This window comes from Elephas maximus, chromosome 9 (genome assembly GCF_024166365.1).
Source record: "Elephas maximus indicus isolate mEleMax1 chromosome 9, mEleMax1 primary haplotype, whole genome shotgun sequence".
In the NCBI taxonomy this organism is placed as follows: Eukaryota; Metazoa; Chordata; class Mammalia; order Proboscidea; family Elephantidae; genus Elephas; species Elephas maximus.
In genome coordinates this window covers 1,712,747-1,721,173 of record NC_064827.1, presented here as the reverse complement: position 1 = coordinate 1,721,173, position 8,427 = coordinate 1,712,747, and positions in this window count along the sequence as shown.

The window sequence follows — 8,427 nt, the reverse complement described above, 5'->3', positions numbered from 1 at the left end:
GTCCCCAAACCCCTGCCCTTGCTCCACTGACCTTCGAAGCATTCATTTTATCCCGGAAACTTCTTTGCCTTTGGTCCAGTCCAGTTGAGCTGACCTTCCGTGTATTGAGTATTGTCCTACCCTTCACCTAAAGTAGTTCTTATCTACTAACTAATCAGTAAATAACCCTCTCCCACCCTCCCTCCCTCCCCTCGTCGTAACCACAAAAGTATGTGTTCTTCTCAGTTTATACTATTTCTCAAGATCTTATAATAGTGGTCTTATACAATATTTGTCCTTTTGCCTCTGACTGATTTCGCTCAGCATAATGCCTTCCAGGTTCCTCCATGTTATGAAATGTTTCACAGATTCCTCACTGTTCTTTATCGATGCGTAGTATTCCATCGTGTGAATATACCACAATTTATTTAACCATTCATCCATTGATGGACACCTTGGTTGCTTCTAGCTTTTTGCTATTGTAAACAGAGCTGCAATAAACATGGGTGTGCATATATCTGTTCGTGTGAAAGCTCTTATTTCTCTAGGGTATATTCTGAGGAGTGGGATTTCTGGGTTGTATGGTAGTTCTATTTCTGTTTAAGATAACGCCAGATAGATTTCCAAAGTGGTTGTACCATTTTACATTCCCACCAGCAGTGTATAAGAGTTCCAATCTCTCCGCAGCCTCTCCAACATTTATTATTTTGTGTTTTTTGAATTAATGCCAGCCTTGTTGGAGTGAGATGGAATCTCATCGTAGTTTTAATTTGCATTTCTCTAATGGCTAATGATCGAGAGCATTTTCTCATGTATCTGTTGGCTGCCTGAATATCTTCTTTAGCGAAGTGCGTGTTCGTATTCTTTGCCCACTTCTTGATTGGGTTGTTTGTCTTTTTGTGGTTGAGTTTTGACAGAATCATATAGATTTTAGAGATCAGGTGCTGGTGGGAGATGTCATAGCTGAAAATTCTTTCCCAGTCTGTAGGTGGTCTTTTTACTCTTTTGGTGAAGTCTTTAGATGAGCATAGGTGTTTGATTTTTAGGACCTCCCAGTTATCTGGTTTCTCTTCGTCATTTTTGGTAATGTTTTGTATTCTGTTTATACCTTGTATTAGGGCTCCTAGGGTTGTCCCAATTTTTTCTTCCATGATCTTTATCGTTTTAGTCTTTATGTTTAGGTCTTTGATCCACTTGGAGTTAGTTTTTGTGCATGGTGTGAGGTATGGGTCCTGTTTTCATTTTTTTGCAAATGGATATCCAGTTATGCCAGCACCATTTGTTAAAAAGACTATCTTTTCCCCAATTAACTGACACTGGTCCTTTGTCAAATATCAGCTGCTCATACGTGCATGGATTTATATCTGGGTTCTCAATTCTGTTCCATTGGTCTATGTGCCTGTTGTTGTACCAGTACCAGGCTGTTTTGACTACTATGGCTGTATAATAGGTTCTAAAATCAGGTAGAGTGAGGCCTCCCACTTTCTTCTTCTTTTTCTGTAATACTTTACTTATCCGGGGCTTCTTTCCCTTCCATATGAAGTTGGTGATTTGTTTCTCCATCACATTAAAAAATGACATTGGAATTTGGATCGGAAGTGCATTGTATGTATTAGCTTTTGGTAGAATAGACATTTTTACAATGTTAAGTCTTCCTATCCATGAGCAAGGTATGTTTTTCCACTTAAGTAGGTCCTTTTTAGTTTCTTGCACTAGTACTTTGTAGTTTTCTTTGTATAGGTCTTTTCCATCTTTGGTAAGATTTATTCCTAAGTATTTTATCTTCCTGGGGGCTACTGTGAATGGTATTGATTTGGTGATTTCCTCTTCGATGTTCTTTTTGTTGATGTAGAGAAATCCAAGAGATTTTTGTGTGTTTATCTTATAACCTGAGACTCTGCCAAACTCTGCTATTAGTTTCAGTAGTTTTCTGGAGGATTCCTTAGGGTTTTCTGTGTATAAGATCATGTCATCTGCAAATAGAGATAATTTTACTTCCTCCTTGCCAATCTGGATGCCCTTTATTTCTTTGTCTAGCCTAATTGCTCTGGCTAGGACTTCTAGCACAATGTTGCATAAGAGCAGTGATAAAGGGCATCCTTGTCTGGTTCCCGTTCTCAAGGGAAATGCTTTCAGGCTCTCTCCATTTAGAATGATGTTGGCTGTTGGCTTTGTATAAATGCCCTTTATTATGTTGAGGAATTTTCCTTCAATTCCTATTTTGCTGAGAGTTTTTATCATGAATGGGAGTTGGACTTTGTCAAATGCCTTTTCTGCATCAATCGATAAGATCATGTGGTTTTTGTCTTTTATTTATATGGTGGATAACATTAATGGTTTTTCTAATAGTAAACCAGCCTTGCATACCTGGTATAAATCCCACTTGGTCGTGGTGGATTATTTTTTTGATATGTTGTTGAAATCTATGTTCATGAGGGATATAGGTCTGTAATTTTCTTTTTTTGTGATGTCTTTACCTGGTTTTGGTATCAGGGATATGGTCGTCTAATTTTTATTATTTGTTTTCTTCTGGTGCCTGATGGATTCTTTTGTTGCTCGCTTTCTATTTGTTCAAGTTGTAGGGACAGTTCTCTGATTTTGGCTATTTCTTCTTTTTGTATGTGTGCATTTATCGATATAAATTGACCTCTGAGCACTGCTTTTGCTGTGTCCCAGAGGTTTTGATAGGAAGTGTTTTCATTCTCATTGCATTCTATGAATTTCTTTATTCCCTCCTTAATGTCTTCTATAACCCAGTCTTTTCTGAGCAGGGTATTGTTCAGTTTGCAAGTATTTGATTTCTTTTCCCTAATTTTTCTGTTATTGATTTCCACTTTTATGGCCTTGTGGTGTGAGAAGATACTTTGTAATATTTCGATGTTTTGGATTCTGCAAAGGTTTGTTTTATGACCTAATATGTGGTCTATTCTAGAGAATGTTCCATGTGCGCTAGAAAAAAAAAGTATACTTTGCAGCTGTTGGGTGGAACGTTCTGTATAAGTCTATGAGGTCAAGTTGGTTGATTGTAGCAATTAGGTCTTCCGTGTCTCTGTTGAGCTTCGTACTGGAAGTCCTGTCCTTCTCTGAAAGTGGTGTGTTGAAGTCTCCTACTACAACTGTAGAGGTGTCTATCTCACTTTTCAGTTCTGTTGAAGTTTGTTTTATGTATCTTGCAGCCCTGTCATTGGGTGCATAAATATTTAATATGGTTATATGTTCCTGGTCTATTGTCCTTTTAATCATTATGTAGTGTCCTTCTTTATCCTTTGTGGTGGATTTAACTTTAAAGTCTATTTTGTCAGAAATTAATATTGCTACTCCTGCTCTTTTTTTCTTGTTGTTTGCTTGATATATTTTTTTCCATCCTTTGAATTTTAGTTTGTTTGTGTCTCGAAGTCTAAGGTGTGTCTCTTGTAGGCGGCATATAGAGGGGTCTTGTTTCTTTATCCAGTCTGAGACTGTCTGTCTCTTTATTGGTGCATTTAGTCCATTTACATTCAGCGTAATTATAGATAAGTATGTGTTTATTGCTGTCATTTTGATGCCTTTTTGTGTGTGTTGTTGACAATTTCATTTTTCCACTTGCTTTTTTGTGCTGAGACGTTTTTCATTGTAAATTGTGTGTTCCTCATTCTCATAGTAGTTGAATTTATGTTTGCTGAGTCGTTATGTTTTTCTTGGTTTTTATTTTGAGTTATGGAGTTGTTCTACCTCTTTGTAGTTACCTTAATATTTACCCCTATTTTTTTAAGTAAAAACCTAAATTGTGTTGTCCTGTATCACCTTGTTTCCCTCTTCATATGGCAGTTCTATGCCTCCTGTATTTAGTCCTTCTTTTTGATTATTGTGATCTTTTACATATTGGCTTCAATGATTCCCTGTTTTGAGCATTTTTTTCTTTTTAAAATTAATCTTAATTTGTTTTTGTGATTTCCCTATTTGAGTTGATATCAGGATGTTCTGTTCTGTGACCTTGTGTTGTGCTGGTATCTGATATTATTGATTTTCTGACCAATTTCCTTTAGTATTTCTTGTAGCTTTGGTTTGGTTTTTGCAAATTCTCTAAGCTTGTGTTTCTCTGTAAATGTTTTAATTTCACCTTCATATTTGAGAGAGAGTTTTGCTGGGTATATGATCCTTGGTTGGCAGATTTCTCCTTCAGTGCTCTGTATATGTCATCCCATTGCCTTCTTGACTGCATGGTTTCTGCTGAGTAGTCTGAACATATTCTTATTGATTGTCCTTTGTAGGAGACCTTTCTTTTATCCCTGGCTGCTTTTCAATTTTTCTCTTTATCTTTGGTTTTGACAAGTTTGATGATAATATGCCTTGGTGATTTTCTTTTTGGATCAATCTTGTATGGGGTTCAATGAGCATCTTGGATAGATATCCTTTTGTCTTTCATGATGTCAGGGAAGTTTTCTGTCAGCAGATCTTCAACTATTCTCTCTGTGTTTTCTGTCCTCCCTCCCTGTTCTGGGACTCCAATCACACGCAAGTTATTCTTCTTGATAGAGTCCAACATGATTCTTAGGGTTTCTTCATTTTTTTTTAATTCTTTTATCTGATTTTCTTTCAGCTATATTGGTGTCAACCCCCTTGTCCTCAATGTTCCCCACTCTGCATTCCAATTGCTCGAGTCTGCTCCTCTGACTTCCTATTGTGTTGTCTAATTCTGTGATTTTACTGTTATACTTTTGGATTTCTGAATGCTGTCTCTCTATGGGTTCTTGCAGTTTATTAATTTTTCTGCTGTGTTCTTTAATAATCTTTTTGATTTCTTCAACTGTTTTATCAGTGTGTTCCTTGGCTTTTTGTGTAGATTCCCTTATTTCATTTCTGAGGTCATCCTGATGTCTTGAAGCTTTCTGTAAATTAGTTTTTTATATTCTGCATCTGGCAATTCCAGGATTGTATCTTCATTTGGGAAAGATTTTGATTCTTATTTTGGGGCGTTTTAGAAGTGAACATGGTCTACTTCTTTATGTGGTTTGATATCGACTGCTGTCTCCGAGCCATCTCTAAGATATTGTAGTGATTTATTCTATACTTGCTCACTGGGTCTTATCTTGTTTTGTTTTCTTTCAGTATACGTAGATGGGCTACTAGATTGCACCATCTTGATTGTTGTAGCACTTGAATCACTTATGTCCTATTACCAGTTGGTTTGGGCTGTTACCAGATATATAAGCCTAAGAGTCCGTTCACTATTCTTGAGTAGAATCTGATTTTGGGTCATCAAGTGTGTGGTGCAGACTGTCACCTATCCACCTAGAGGAGTAGTGGTGATGATTGTGTGCACCAGATTCTAGTAGCAGCAGAGGGTCACACTCCAGGGAGGTCAGGATGCTGAAAGGCTTCCCCCAAGTGCCAGTGAGGTAGGTGTGTCTCTATTCCTAAAGTACTTTGGTGGGTGGGCTCTGCAGCTGTACCTTAGGCACCCAATGCAAGTACCTCTACAGATTGGTAGGTGTCACCATCTTTAGACCCCTAAGGCAGGAGGCTAGGTGGTCTGGGGGGAGCTTCAGCCCTAAGTTCCCTGTTGTGGGTCAGTGAGGGCTCAATTGAATATGCAGAGATATCTGACCTGGGCAACTTGTGTTTCCAGTAATCAGCTAAAACAATTACAGTCAGATCCCTATCAGAATTGCCTTTGCATTATAATAGCCACCTTGTTCCCTGTAGGGATGAAAGCCCAAGAGTGTGGATCTCATATGCTTGGCTGCAGCTGGTTCTGTATTTTTAGTCCAATTAGGGAAGGATTTTTGGTCCCTGGGTTTTTTGTAGCTGCTTCTCTCAGGCCAGGAGAATGGGTCAGAAAAGACCAAATAGAAAGAAAAACCACAGAGCACTTCACTCTCTGGTTCAGGAAATTCCAATGTTAATGAAGCCGCCAGGAAAGGGGAAGGGAGGGACCAGATAAATAGGAGAGAGTAGCACCCCGGAATATAGACAAAGTTACTTATCTTGCTTGGTGATGACTGTTTTATCTGAGATTCCTGAGGGGCGGGTAGCCTGTGTGCGTTGGCTGGGTAGGGATTGCCCCCGAGGGTCAGGCCCGCGTCCTGTGCTTGTGCTGTCTCAGAAGCCGTGGTCAGTTCCCCTACTCCCAGTCCAAAGCCCAGCGCCAAGGTTCCCCAGCTGGGACGCCGCACTCCAGGCTCCAAAGCCAGTCGCTGCCTCCCGGTGACTTCTCCTCCTGTCAGCCGTGTTGCTGCGCTGCCTGCGTGCACTGGCTGGGCTTCTCCCAAGGTCACTTCTGGGGGCTAGGGCTGCGTCCTGTGTTTGCGCCATCTCAGAATGCCATGCTCAGCTCCCCTGCGCCCAGTTCGAAGCCTGGTGCCAAGGTTTTCTGACTGGGACGCTGGCTCCAGGAACAGAAAGCAGTCATTGCTTCCCCGTGGTTGTTCGTTCTCAGTCTCTGTCACTCAGGTCAACTCTTTAGATCTGTGTTTGATGGTCATGGTTTGTAGATTGTCATGTACGTGATCGATTCACTTGTTTTTCCAAGTCTTTGTTGCAAGAGGGATCCGAGGTAGCTTCTACCTAGTCAGCCATCTTGGCCCCGCCTCTGTCTAGTGGATTTTGAATAAAGTAGAGCCCAGCTAGTCTATAATGTTACAAAATAATTTTAAAAGTATTCACCAGTCTACTATGACACCAAAATAATAATTAATTAAAGGTGTTGGAGGGGAGAAGGAAAGCTCTTCTTGGTAACAGAAGGCCGTCTAAGTCACCCAGAGCTGCTATAATAGAAATATCACAAGTGGGTGGCTTTAGCAAAGAGAAATTTACTTCTCACAGTCTAAGAGGCTAGAAGTCTGAATTCAGGGCGTAAGCTCTAGGGAAAACTTTCTCTGTCTGTCGGCTCTGGAGGAAGGTCCTTCTCATCACTCTTACCCTGGACTAGGATCTTCTCCGGGCAGGAACCCCGGGTCCAAAGGACACGCTCTGCTGCTGGTGCTTCTTTCTTGGCAGTATAGGTCCCACTCTCTCCTTGCTTCCCTTTCCTTTTATCACTTGTAAGATAAAATGTGGCGCAGGCCACACCCCAGCATAACTGCCTTTACATTGGATCAGGGATGTGCCCTGAGTAAAGGTGTTACAATTCCACCCTAATCCTGTTTAACATAAAATTACAATTTCAAAACGGAGGATTGGGACTCATGGCCTAACCAAGCTGACACATATTTTGGGGAGACAGAACTGAATCCAGGACAAAGGCCAATCCTATAAATGTAGAAGAAGGAATACAATTTTTTTAAATCACCATTTTTAACTACCATAGTAAAAACTTATTCAGACAAGAAGCACCATTGGATGCTAAAACCATTGAGTAAGAGGGATGACAAACAGGATACTCACACTTCTCAAATTATAACATTAATTAATAATTACAAAGCAGACAGGTACAAAAGGAAGGATTTCTTAGGCGACAGTAAAGAGCTGCAGAGAACAGACTGGGAGCCACACCCAAGCCACAAGCTTCAAGGAACACTTCCACCTCAGAGTAGGGAGACCTGGCACCATTTTCCCCATGGGACTCCAGTGACAAGGAGCAGAGAGGGCAGGAGGCAAAGGCCCGAGATCTATTTGACAGCAGATGAGGCTCAGAGGGCTCAGGAGGAGGGGGCCGTCTGGGTCTCACCTCTCTGTGGTCACCAAGGATCCCTCTGGGGGTGAGAGCTGTGGCCTTGGATTCCACCCCAGAGATGCCCGGGAGTCTCCAAGTCCCCCTTATGAGTGGTGGGCATGAGGACAGCTTAGGAGCCCTGATCCAGAGCCAGGGGACCCTAAGTGGAGTCCCACAGGAAAGAGCAGAAGGAGCTGTGCTCACGGCAGAATGGTGTTCACACTCTGCGGAGTAGAAAGACACTGAGGGGCCACTGGGAGCAAGTGTCCTGGGCCATTCCCTGCAGCCCCAGCCCTCCACCATGGCCACATGTCACCTGCTCAAGGACCCTGAAAGAATGGGGGGCTATGCCTCGTGCTCTTTGCGGGCTCCAGGGCATGGCCAGCACTAAAGCCGAGCTAAGGCCGGGAGGCAGTAATGGAGAGGACGCCCAGCCCATGTTCACGATGGCTTTCAATACCGACGTGTGGCAAGATGGGGCCTCTTCCTTCCCTCCCCCATGTAAATCAATGCTTCAACAGGGCAGGCAGGTGGCCAGGAGTGGTTGCATGGTACCGTCTTTTGGAAGGACAGTTGCATTCTCCAGGAGCTCCAGAACCTCAGCTGCGTCCATGAATGCTTTGATCTTCAGAAAGCTTGACATGGTCTGCCAGCCTGGAGTGGGGGTTGTGTCGCCTCCTCAGAGCATGATTTGGGCATTGAGGCTGACTCCCACCCCACAGCCACCAAAATGTCCCTGAGCTTAGGGGATGAAGAAGCAAAGGGTTTCTGCCAAGGAGAGCCCTGCCCTGGAGGGTCACCTCTGCTCCATGTTT